We start from the raw sequence: 14,011 nt of genomic DNA, 5'->3' as shown, positions 1-14,011 counted from the left end.
TGGACACGTCTATTATAGAGAAAGGGCGAATAGAGATATTAAAATATTTCTTCTAATTAATTTTCTTCTGATGTGCACAAATTCAGCCACTAGTTTACACGTAAAAAGGTACCTCAGAGATGTGTAGTAATACATCCAAGGCCAAAAAGTTAATTAGTAGGCAAAGTTAAAATTGGAAAATATTTTTCCTGTCTTATATGATTTTCTCTTTTTGATACAAGTTTAATATTATAGTGCAGTCTTAGAGGTATAAATAGTACAATGACTATTCTTCTTAAATGAATCAACCCCAGGATTTAGAAAGCTCATAGACCATCTATAGGCTGAGATACCTACCTTAAAAACAACTCATAATAAACTTTATGAAAGTCTGTGATAGACAATGTGTTTACAGTTGTCATTCACCCAGCAAGTAGTTACTAGGACTGGAGGCTGTATCTCCATGTTTAATACATGAACTTTCAGGCTGTCGAACCCGTGCATGTCAAAAATGCAGTTATACAAAGTATTATGTTTTTGGAATATACTGTATAACTCACCTTCACCTTCAGGCATCCTTTAGATGGATTCACAAAGCTGGAAGAAGAATTTGTTCATTCTGATAGTCAGCCAACCCATAACTAATGTGTATCAGGAGGTGAAGTTAAGTAGAAAGAGACTATTCTCCTCTAGGCATAGCAGAATTGCTTTTTCCTTATTTCATCTACTGTTATGGGGCTTGGAGATGATGGCATAAGCTATGGTGTAAACCAATCTTCTTTTATATTTATTTATTGATTAATTTTTAGAAAGTGGGGGGAGAGGGAGAGAGAGATCAATTTGCTTTTTCACTTATTTATGCATGCATCGGTTGATTCTTATATGTGCTCTGACCAGGGATCGAACCTGCAACCTTGGCATGTCGGGATGACACTCTAACTAATTGAGCTACCTGGCCAGGGCCATACACCAACGATTTTCACCACGGGGTGTGTCCATGGATTTTTAAAATATATGATGCCTGACAATTTAGTCAAGGGCACTGACCTCTTTTCCCTTAGATTGTCAAATAAAAATGACAGTGGCCAGCACAACAATAGCCATCTGATGTGAATGCTCTATCTTGAGCCATAAATATAAACGTCATGTAATAGAGTTGCATCTTATTGGTCATGTCTCAAAGCTGTGTTTAATTGTTTAATTCTTGGTACCAAAAATCCTTATAGACTAGCACAGGCATTTTTTAAAAGTCTGAAGCAAAAGGATGGGTAATTACTATTATTTTTTCTCTTTGTAAATCAATAAAAAATATACCTATTTTTGTTAATTCACCAAAAATATATTTTTTGGTGTGCCGCAGAATTTTAGCAATTAGCTTATGTGTGCCATGAGACAAAAAAGGTTGAACATAGGTAGTATAAACAGTCATAGAGAATATAATACGCATGCCCCTTTTCACAATATGAAGAACAAAGAAACATTTTCAAAACAAGGCAATTGATGCTTATTTCTAATGTCAAAATAGATTTTAGAGTTTACCAAAGCATTTGTTGTTTGGTTTAGCAAAATATTTCAGTACATTTGCTCTGGAGTCATGTTTAGGTCTGATCTTGAGAAGCAAAAAATCCAAAAACAAAACCAATAATTTTGTGACTTTGGGAAGGTTTTTTTTAACTTCTCTATCATTCAGTTCTCTCTTCAGGAAAATTGGGCTGTTGATGTCCACTTCATAAGGTTGTTTTAGGTATTGAATCTGTTACCTGTGCAATAGCTCAAACATGCCAGACATATAGTAGATATTCAGAAAATCTTAGTTTTTCTTATGAACATTTATAGAGTCTCTAACTCCAAGTTCAAGGTAATACAAAGTAAACCATAGCATCTATGCTCATGGCAGAGCTGTCATCACCCATTGCATTATACTTTGTACTCAAAACCAAAGCAATGTCAAAAGAAATGTAAAACTAGAAAATAAAAAAGACATTTATATGCTCGAAAACAAGATAAACATCTCCATGATCCAGAAATAAAACAGAAACCAGAGCAAGTGAATGGATCTGAATGCAATGCTCTTCAGGCTCTGCACTAGAGACCTGTAGTGGGGCCATGAGATTATGCAGAACACACTGCATTTGAGACATGGGATAGAGGACCCAGACTCACTGTGTTAGGCAATGGCCATAGAAGGCCTCAGGAATGATGGTGAAAAATGACATGCCATCATATGGCTTTGACTTTATCAGAAGCGGTCAATACAAGATAATGTAGGACAAGCAGGGATGATTTTCAATGGCTACAAATATATAAGACTTTATTCCAGATTGGGAACTTGCCAGACAGAAAAATATAATACAGCTACCAGGAAGAAAATAAGAAAACACATATAAATAACAATAAAAGCCAAAAAGAACAATGAATAATTCTCCCTACTCAAAATAAGTCTGCAAACCAAAATTGCATAGCACATGAGTGAATAAAATACTACATACATAACCTACAAAATCAACATGAGACAAATTCATTTCAAATGACTTTAATTTGTAAAAAAACAACCTGACAAATATTTAAAATGAACATATTTAAGAAGTTCAAATTGATTGTTAAAATCATTAAAAATAAATGGTGAAACTAATACAAGTACATATGAAAGAAGAACAGGCAGGAATGAAAAAAGTAAACAAATCAATGTTTAATAGAAAAAATTATTTTCATTTAGATTGCCTCTGAATTTAATTGAAGTATAATATTTAGTAATTCACTCAAAATTTCACAAAGAGATAAAGAGCAAATGTATTAAGAAAACATAAGAGACACAAACTGGACAATGCCTGCATTTTTCAAATAAGAGTTTTAAAGAATGTAAGAAACATCAATGTTACAATGTTTAAAGAAAGGATGACCAAGAGTTTAGCAGAATTTTTTTTAAAAAAAGAGGAATGAATTTCAAGTGCAGAATAAATATCAACACACTTAGTAGATAAGCAGAAAAGAAACACATAAAAGAAGAAAATCCTAAGAACTACTTAAAGCAGACTATTTACAAGAGAACTGCAAGTAGACTGAAGCAGATGTATGACTAGCAATAAGTTTCATGTATCTAATATTCAAATATTTGTCAAGTGTCTACAGTTTGCCTGACATTGGTATTCATACCCTGGAGAAAGCTATAAACAAAATAGACAGAAAATCCTGCCCTCATGGAACGTATTACATTCTAGTTTGAGCACAAGGAAGTAATAAGAATATATTAAAAAGTTCTAGGGCAAATAACTGTGAATTTAGTATTTAAAAAATAAGGCATTATAGAATGATAGAGAAAAATAAAGATATTTTCGTGAAGATGGTGAGAATGTATATTAAGAAAGATTATCAAGTAAGAAATAAATAAAAAGAGGGGGAAGGGTGTGGGCGGAGATAGAGGAGGGTATAGGGGGATAAATGATTATGGGAAAAGACATAAAATCTGAATACAATAGTAAAAGACAAAAAAATCAAGAAACACATTTAATCACTTCAAAAATATGGAAAAATTCATTAAAATACAATGCTTTTTCGTGATTTTATTAAGATAATTAGATGGTACCAGTTATACCAGTATATGGTGGAAGAGGCTGAGATGCTAATCGGGAGATGCTGAGGCAATCTAAAACTTAAAGAAAGAAAGCAGGAAGCTGTGATAATTGTTCTGAGAAAACCTTCAAAAGTATCAGATAAAGCAGTATGAGTATAACCTCCGCTGGGAAGGGTTTCTTAAAACACAAGCATGCGAACTGAACAAATCGGTGCATTTTGCTACATTACAATTAAAATTTACTTTTCAACATGACAATACTTTTTTGAAAATTCATTTAGAAGGAACATTTTCAATGCCCCTGACTTCTAATGAATTCTTCTCCAGAACATAAAAATATCCTAAAAATTACCAAGAGAAGATAAAGAACCTAAAATATAAAGGGCAAATAATATGAAAGGAAATCTAAAGGACCAATACAATATAAAAACAAAATGGTACTACAATATATAATCAGGCTGCCCTCATCAGGTTGGCATAAATTTAGAAACATGAAAACACAAGTATTGCTGAAAACGCAGAGTGAAGGAAATGCCCATAAATTGCTGCTGGGATGTCAGAGCAAATCTTATGAGCAATTTAGCAATACTAAGTGTCATGAAAAATGTAGTGAGTTGAGTCTTAAGAAGATTATATAATTTGCCTAAGGTGCACAGTCAGGATGCAGAAAACATGATTTTGAATTGTTATCTTAAATTTTGTCCCCTACGCTCTACAGAACTATGTGAAGAAACAATTTGAGAATATTTCCTGTAAATGATAGTAAGTTCTAAAATGATTATTGTTTGAGTGGCTGGATAAATTTTGTTTACCAAGGTAAGAGGTTCTGCAAGCGGAGGTAGACGTCTGGTGAATAGAAGGTAGAAGGCCTGAATTGAGGCAGCTCTGTTCACAAGAAAATGCTCTGGTCTGAGATGGACAAGCATTTTTTCTTTCTTCATAAAGTTCTTTCTAATAGAGCTTCTTAGAAATTTTAAGTTCTTCTAGTCCACTTCCCGAGTGTATGTTTTACATGTCACAGACTCTCTTATCAGATGTATGATTCCCTCAGTCAATCCTATGGAGTTCTGCTTCTTTACCCATTCTTCTCATGGCTGGAGCTAGGTTTCTTAGAACTTCCATGTTTCTGATGTCTGTCAGTTTATTTCTCCCAAAACTTGTCTCCCTTACATTCTTTTTTTTGTATTCCTAGACAGAAATATTTTCTCCTCCACAAAGCCCTTGTTTTCAGTAGAAATACTTCTTTCCCAGCTAAGGATACTGACAGACTCTAACAGGCTAAGAAAACATGTGAGCCTTAGTGCTCAGAAAGTTCCTAGAACCATCTCAGGTTTTTTGTAGGTTCTTTTTTCAGTGCATTATTTCTGCCTTCTACCACCATTATTCCAATGGGATTGTCATCAAATCAAAATTAAGCAGAAAAAAACTAACTCAGAAAACTCGAACAGGCCTATTTTCTATCAAAAAACTAGATAACCTGTTTGTCACATAGCTCTTCCCCTATCATTAATTCACATTGACTTCAGTTCTGTAATGGTATTTGGGTCCCATAACTTTTATAGGTTGCACTTAAATGTGTGTTTAAAAATCTTGTCTTATATAAGGATAAGAACTGGGTCAAATGTATTTCTAAAGACCATTTTAGCTCTGAGATTCATATACTATATTTCATTTCCTCATTTGTTGCTGCCACCTGTATTTTGCAGGGGTTTTAGAAAATATTAAGGACCTTCACCGTAGACTATACTCATTGCTTCTGCTACAGCACCAATTCTCAAGTCACCCATATACATGGCATTAATCCATTTGTCTGGGAAATTTTATAGATTAATTTTTATAGTAGAAAAAAAAAACACTTTGCCCTGGCTGGTTTGGCTTGGTGGATAGAGTGTCAGCTTGCGGACTGAGGGGTCCTGGGTTCGATTTCGGTAGGGGCCACATGCCCGGGTTGTGGGCTTGATCCCTAGTCGGGGGCGTGCAGGAGGCAGCCGATCGATGATTCTCTCTCATCATTGATGTTTCTAGCTCTCTCTCCCTCTTTCTTCCTCTCTGAAATCAATAAAAATATATTTTAAAAAATCTTTAAAATTACTGATATTTAATATTAGATTGTTATATAGCTGCATAAATTATAACATTTGTTTCAAAAAATTTGCAAAAACACAATATTTCTGTTTGTAAATATTTGCACATGTAGATAAAGTGAAACACGTGCACAATTATGATCTATTGATTTGTAATTGTCATTAAGAAACGTGTAATTTTATTTTAGAAAATGAGCTAGGAGACAACTCAACTTTTAATACAAATGCTTTGTCAAAATTAAAAAGGTACAAGTAAGTTTATTAATATTTAAATATTTCTCCCTGTTAAGCAAAGTAGTCCTTTAATGTTAAATGGTTCATGCTGAAGATAATGCGTTTTCAGGTTAAGAGTTGCCATGTTGCATTTTTTTTTTTATTTTTTTAGCTTCGAGTTAGAATATTCTGGTAAAAGTATTATCTTGTCTTCATGTCATGAACGTGAAGGTAAGCTGAGCTCCTCTGATAGGAGATTGCTTCAGCGACAGCAGGGATGAGTTCCCTGTGGTGAGCACTTGGCTCTGCCAGTCTTGATGCTGTGGCTTCTGAGGATTCGTAGCAGGGTGGGAAGCAATGGAAGCAGATAGAACCAGCCAGCTGACAAGGAGCTCACTTTATGCAATTTGGTTTTCAGTAGAAGGATGAACTTAAGTCATTTTCCCCACACAAAATATAATTTCATCACATAATTAAAGAATATCTACTTTAGTCATTTAATTTATAATTAGTAAGATGGTTTTTGAAATTAGTAAAAAGAGGAACACTACATCAGTAAAAAAGAGGAGTGATTAGACTATCTGGTGACTTAAAAAAATAGATTTGATTAAATATACATCCCCATTACAAAGTTTAAACATTCAAAATAATGGCCATTTTAGTGAAAATAATTGGGTATCTGCTATATTTTTTTGTGTGATACTATATGTGGTACTTTTTGAATGTAATGTTGATTCGTTATGGAGGATAAAATCTCGAGCTTTGGAATCAAACTGAATTAAGTTTAAGTTTTAGCTTTACCACTTAACTTCTCAAAGCCACACATTTCTTCATCTGAAGAAACATCAACATTGTTAATACTGGCACACTGTGGTAATGGGAGGACACAGATTGAGCACCTAGCACAGTGAATGGAATTCAATAATTGGTGAGGTTAGACCACTAATTAGTCCAGCCAGATTCATGAACAAATATTTTAACCATTAGGCCATTTTACCTTTATATGTAGGATTAAAAATATTAGTAAGTATGTTGCACTAAATAATTATTTAAGGTAATTTTTATTTAGTCTGGCCTATTAAGGAGTTTATTTAGGTTTAGATGTAGCTTACTTTTTAAAAGTATAACCATGCCCTGACCGGTTTGGCTCAGTGGATAGAGCGTCGGCCTGCAGACTGAAAGGTCCCAGGTTTGATTCCAGTCAAGGGCATGTACCTTGGTTGCAGGCAAATCCCCAGTAGGGGGTGTGCAGGAGGCAGCTGAGTGATGTTTCTAACTCTCTATCCCTCTCCCTTCCTCTTTGTAAAAAATCAATAAAATATATTTTAAAAATAAAAATAAACATAAAAAGTATAGCCAGTCTTGAACTTGTACCTGTACTTTCTCCTTTGAATTAATTTTATAGAATTTGGAATGTTTTCCCATAGAAATAACATTGTAAGTATATTTTTTTTTCAAAACTATATCTCAAAGACCACTCTATTCAAGGCCTTACAACACTAAATAGTTGTGTTAATCTCAGTTTCGGTTTCTGTATAGATGTCATAGAAAAGACAGGGAAAGATGGAAAGGACTTTTGCTTCTCTTCCTCACCCCTCTTTTAGACCAACATCCACACTGGAAAACTTCATTTTCTACTCCTTCTCCTTCTGTCTTCTTCCTCATCTTGTTATTGTTATTAATATGACTCTAGTCTTTGACTTGTGTTCCTCTCCCACGTTAACCCCATTACACTTCTAATGGTACCTTTTGCCAAGTTGCCAATAAAGCAATACCCTGGCAGTAGCACTCTACTATAATAAAAAACCTACTGTATACTCCAGAGTGCTTCAGTCTCCAAATTATGCTTCTCATGTCCCTCTCAGACCAAAAACATCATTTCCATTAGGCAGATCATGAATTTGAAAACTAGATGCCTGAAATTAATTCATGGTAAAAGCAGGAAGGATTTTAAACTCTTAAACCTTCCAGAGTTATTTCCCTTTAAAAAAAGAGCTATTCAGTCCCTTGACTCTCTAAATATTATTATTTCAGACATTCTAATATCACTGATGTGACTGTGTCCACGGAGTCATAAGAGAGTAATTTATTGGCATCAGAGCATCAAAACGCAGCCCAGGTTCTTCGAACGTCTGTTCCTAGAGGGGCCTCCCTAAGCTCTTCCTGGTTTTCACGGATTTGTCTACTGTGCTTGGCATCGAGAGCAAAGATGCTGATAATCAGGGGCACAGGGATTCTTTTGAGAACAAACATGTTTAGGGCAGTCATTCAGGGAAAATAACTGCAGAGACCCAAAAGCAAGAGGTTGTGGGAGAACAAGAGGCAGATGGCTCTCATTTGCAGCCTGACTGGTAGTTTGAAGAATGCTACTTACATGTATAAATAGAAGATTCTTCAGGGAATTAACGTTCTTTTATAGTCAGTTATTAATTCACTAATTCATTCAATCTTTTTATTTTTTATCAAGCCCTTCGTGTGCTGTGCACTGAGGCTGTAGTGTTGATTAAACAGGCAGTTTGACTTTCAGAGATCACAGAGCCTAACAGGCAAGACAGATAGCTAAACAGGTTTTATTTCAAATTAACATTTTTATTTTAAATAGTTATGAATTTATAGGAAAAATACAACCACAGCACAGAGAGTTTCTATAATTCCGTAACCTATTTTTCTTATTATTAATAGCTTACATTAGTATAGTACATTTGTCACAAGCAAATGAACCAATATTTTTAATAAAAAATATATATATTCTTATTAACAAAGGTACATAATTTATTCAAATTCCCTTAGGTATTACCTAAAACCTTATTTCTGTGCTAGGATTCCATCAAGTATATCATTTATTGTCATGTCCAGAGTTTCTTGGACTTCCCTTGTTTTTGATGCCCTTGACAGTCTTGAAGGGCAATAGATATTTTGTAGGAACCCCTTTGTTGGAATTTGTTGTATGTATTTTATTTTCTAATTATTCAGAGAATTTTTCCAGGGTTTTGGAAACAAAACCACAGAGGTAAAGTGCCGTTTTTGCCACTTCATATGAAGGGAACACACTATCAATGAGTTATCACTTCTGATGTTCACCTTGATCCCGTGGCCAGAGATAGTGTTTGTCAGATTTTTCTAATGTAAAGTTAATCTTTTTCACCAGTCCATACTGTACTCTTTAGAGTATAGTTAAAAAAAACTTGTACTAAACAGGTTTTTAACTATAAAGTGGGAAGAATGCTAATAAGAAGGTACAGGGAGTTGTGAGAATGTGTAGGTAAATAAACAATGGCCACAGGAAATGACCCCTGTAAGAAAGTATTCTTAACTGATATTTCTGGATGGAAATTAATTAGTCAGCAGATGTATGAGATAGTTGGGAGCAGAATAGGTATGCAATTAGATCTGGCATTTTTATATTTCCTGTTCCTTTTGTATAGGTTCATGATCTCTGTGATGTATACACATTTTAATATCTAATGTAAACTTCAGTTTAACTATCTGAATAGATTTTATTTCAAATAATTTGTACACTGGATTTTCTATCTCAATTGAATATTGTACCCTATGGGTGATGATAAACTTATAAAATGTATGTACACTTGGTTTATAGATTATATCTCATTTCACAGCAAAATGCACTTTTCTAAATTTTACTACTATAGTCTTTGGAAAGTCAAGTCAATCAAGTTAATATAAGCTATTGACATGTGTTTCTACTAAGTTCTATATATCCTTCATAATCTTTTAAAGGCTGGTGTTAACGCTGATGTTTTGAAAGAAAGGCTGATAATTACTTGTAAGAAAAAATGATTGATGCTGTACAAATGGGCTGGGTGATAGAGGTAGGGGTGGCCTAAATCTATTGTCCTTATTTATTTTTAATTAAATTTATTGGGGTGAAATTGGTTAATAAGATTATATATGTTTTAACTGTGCATTTCTATGATACATAATCTTTATATTGCATATGAAGTGGGCTCAAGTGAGCCCACCATCCAAAGTCAAATTATCTTCTGTCACCATTTATTTGGCCCCATTTATCCTCTTCTATGCATTGGTTTATCCCCCACCGCCTTCCTTATGCTAACCGCTATTTTATTCTCTGTGTCTATGAGTTTTTGTTTCTTGGTTTTTCTTGTTTGTTCCTTTGTTGCTTTCAGTTTTATATCAGTTTAAATCAATTAAATCATATGATTCTTAACTTAACCCAACTCCTGAGTGTCATGGATACAATACACAAAAGAGAAATGAGTAATTGTCAAAATTTGCAACTGTTCTATCATTCAGCAGAAAATATTAAGACCCTACTATGGAAGAGGCAATATTATATATTATAATTAATATAATGAGCATATTTCACGTAGCCCAAGCAACTTTAAGGTTCTAAATACAAACATACTCAAGGATTTGTTTTTCACATTCTACTACTTAACTAACTATGTAGACATAAGTCAATAAGGCTAACCAGGATTGCTTCTCATATACCTTAAAAGGCTACATTCCTTGAGAACATAAGGAAGGGTTTGTGCAGAACAGAAATTATAATGGCACATAACAAGTTTTCGTAAAATAACATCCTCTAAAACCAGTGTCAGGATTAATAGGGCTGATATGGGGTGTGGAAGATAGAAGTGAGAGCTAGAATTCACAATAGGCATAAAGAATAAGAATTTCTGAGGGGTAGGGCTGAGAAATTGCCATTTTGAACAAGTTCTCCAGGAGATGACAAAAGCACTAAATCTTGAAACCCCCTAGGACTAGCTCCCAAGTTATATGTAACAGCAAGAAAAAAGAAGAGAAAACAGACAAGAGAGTAGAAAAGGAGAAAAAAGGGGAAATAATATATTTAATTAATTATTAATAGGCACACTCAGAGCTCCCAAATATTTAAGAAGTAGTCAGAAAAGTACTTCTTATAAAATAGTAAATGGGTTTATGAATCCTAAAGTACTGCAAATACATATTGAATATGATTTTTGGTTTGTTTTTATTTAATTTGTTGGGATGACATTGGCTAATAAAATTATATAGGTTTCAGGTGTACAATTCTATAATATGCCATCTGCGTATTGTATTGTGTGTTCACCACCCCATGTCAAGTCTTCTTCCATCACCATTTATCTCCCTTCACCCTCTCCTACTTCCCCCTACTCCTTCTTTCCCTCTGGTAATCCATATGGTGGTCTTACCTTTTGTGACAGCAAAGATGGACCTGGAGAGCATTACGCTAAGTGAAAGAAGCCAATCAGAGAAAGACAAGTATCATATGATTTTACTTATCTGTGGAATTTAATGAAAAATAAATAAACTAGCAAACAAAATAGAAACAAACTCGTAGATACAGAGAACACACTGACAGCTGTCAGAATGGAGGGGTTTGGGGCAAAAAAGGTGAAGGGATTAAGCAAAGAAAAAAGTTTTAGACACAGGCATGGCTTTTTTTTTTTAATCAGAAGAATGGAAATATATAAGTTCATTGGGCAAGGGCATAGGTATGCTGTGAGAAATGATGAGGAAACATAGGATACTGGAATATTAATAAAAATTGCAGTTTTATTTTGTCTCTGCAAAAGTTAGTAGAAAAGTAACTATGTACAATTCATTATAGAAACAAAAAGTAATGCTTCAAAATGCTTTTGTAAATGTCAAATCCTGAGCAAGCACAGTTAACGTGTAATTGTTCAAGGGAACGTTCCTATGTTCTCACACTTCATCTTCTTGATTCACAGGTCTCCACCTCTAGCAGTCTTTTTCCTCATGTCTTTTTAAAATTCAGACTTTAGTGAGCAAGCTGGTTAAGTCTTTTTAAACTCCACATGCCTGTTTGTTCTCATAGATTAGCCTGTTGTCCTGACCCTCATTTAGCTTCCCCCTTGTACTTTCTCCCTTCAGATAGGATCTGACCCATGGTATCCTGTCTGCCTTCCAAATGATTTGAGCTCTTGCCCCTTGCCTGGAGGCTCGGCTTCAGCTGTTTCTGGAGGCCTATCGTTAACCTTTGTCAGAAGCATTTACGGGGATTTGGTTCTGAATCAATTCTACGCTGCTCTAGTCTGATGTCTCATTCTTTCAACAAGCAATCATTGAGCATTAACTGTGGCAGATTCCCAGCTCAGCACTAGAAATGAAGACATCTAATTACCAGCTGTACCTGGAAGAAGAATTAAACTTTGATAAACTCCACATTCCTCTCCAGAAAAAGAGATATAATAATGCGGCATTGTAGGTTTTAGTGAGAATTGCATAAAATAATAAATGTAAAGTGAAAGGCTCAGTAGGTGATGCTAATGGAAGACTAAGAAGCACTATAAAATATTAACTTCTATAAAATGTTTAAAATTTGCTATTCTACTGAATGTCTTTCTATGACCAATTTATGACATAATTCCTATTTCCTGTCTTTACAACTCATTCAGAACCACAGTCTCTCTGAGATTTAAGCCTATCTTAACCACTTAACCACTTAACCATTTCACTAGGACCCCTAGTCAAATCTCAGATTATATTTGGATGATCAGAACTATAATAATTTTAATCAATGTATCCCATAAATAATCAGTTTTATTTTATTAGGGATATTAAAAATGAAGTGATTGTTACATTATATGAGGAAGGATATGAATAACATGATTGATAACATTGATTTTGGCTACACAGAGCAGTATAAATAATTTTTCTAAATTTAACTATACATATATATTCTAATGAGGAAAAGTTCATTGTGTAATGTCTTAATTTTTATTTAATGAGCAATGGTTTATAATGATTCAAGGGCAACCTTAGATAATCTAGAGAGCAAAAATGTCTTTTATTATTGTAATAAGTATGATTCTTGGACTTATAAATGTTCACTAATTCTGTATTCCATTTAGTGAAGCTCTTAAATTGTAGTGCGCCAATAAGGAAATAATATAATCAATTTTATCCAGAGTGCCATATTTGGCATTGTTGTCTCAAGTTAAACCAGTCTAAATATGCTGCTTTGTATAACTAACTTCAAATTTTAAAAAAGTATACAAAATATTAAGTATTATTTTGGTTTTCAAGAATTGGTTGTTCCAGTTTTGTTTTAGAAAAAGATGAAGAAGAACAGCTATAATAAGGGTAAGTAAAAAGAAAATCATAAAATAAAGGCAGGGCATAATATATAGAGCAGTGATTCTCAACCTTGGCTGCACATTAGAATCACCAGGGAATCTTTTTAAAATCCTGATTTCTGGGCCTCATCCTCCGGAAATTCTGTTTCTTTGCTCTAGGGTGGGGCCACAACATTAGTCACAAAGAAACAGAATTTCCAGAGGATGAGGCCCAGAAATCAGGATTTTAAAAAGATTCCCGGGTGATAAAAATGTGCAGCCGAGGTTGAGAACCACTGATATAGAGAAAGCTGCCAAGCTGTAGATTTCTGCAACCATGAAGAAGGAAGCTTATTTGTGTGCACAAGTCACAAATAAAATTGCAAGTGGAAAGGCACAGAAGAGTCAGTGATAGACAAGCATTTTTTTTTGCATAGTAATTTGAGAGGATAAATGAAAAGTTTCACCAAAACTCTGACAGTCTTCATTATTATTTAGCTTTTATCATTAATTAGTGATAAAAACTTAGGGAAATGCCCAGCCTGGTTTATCTTTGTCCTTACGTGTATAGTTATGATACAATTTATTCGCTAACCAATTTCATCCTATTAGAACAGCAGTTCTCAACCTGTGGGTCGCGACCCCTTTGGGGGTCAAACGACCCTTTCACAAGGGTCACCTAAGACCATCGAAAAACACATATATAATTACATATTGTTTTTGGGATGAATCACTATGCTTTAATTATGTTCATTTGTAACAATGAAATTGGGGGTCACCACAACATGAGGAACTATATTAAAGGGTCGCGGCATTAGGAAGGTTGAGAACCACTGTATTAGAATAAAGGAATGAAAGAGAAACGCTTTGAAAATCTTAAGGCATTATAAAACTATAGGCGATTATTGTCAGATCAAAACATAATTTACAAGGAAATAATGTGGAGAGTACAATAATTGGCCAATTATGCAACAGCCTCCATACAATTTGTGTATAAGCCACAACAAATTATTTTTTTATTAACAGGCATGTCTGGGGGTACAGATACATTTTTTTCATTTTTTGTATATTTATTTACCTAAATTTAGTATCATTAGGGA

The sequence above is a fragment of the Myotis davidii genome, unplaced genomic scaffold (assembly GCF_000327345.1).
Source record: "Myotis davidii unplaced genomic scaffold, ASM32734v1 scaffold374, whole genome shotgun sequence".
NCBI classification, from domain to species: Eukaryota; Metazoa; Chordata; class Mammalia; order Chiroptera; family Vespertilionidae; genus Myotis; species Myotis davidii.
Note: the sequence above shows the minus strand (reverse complement) of the source record.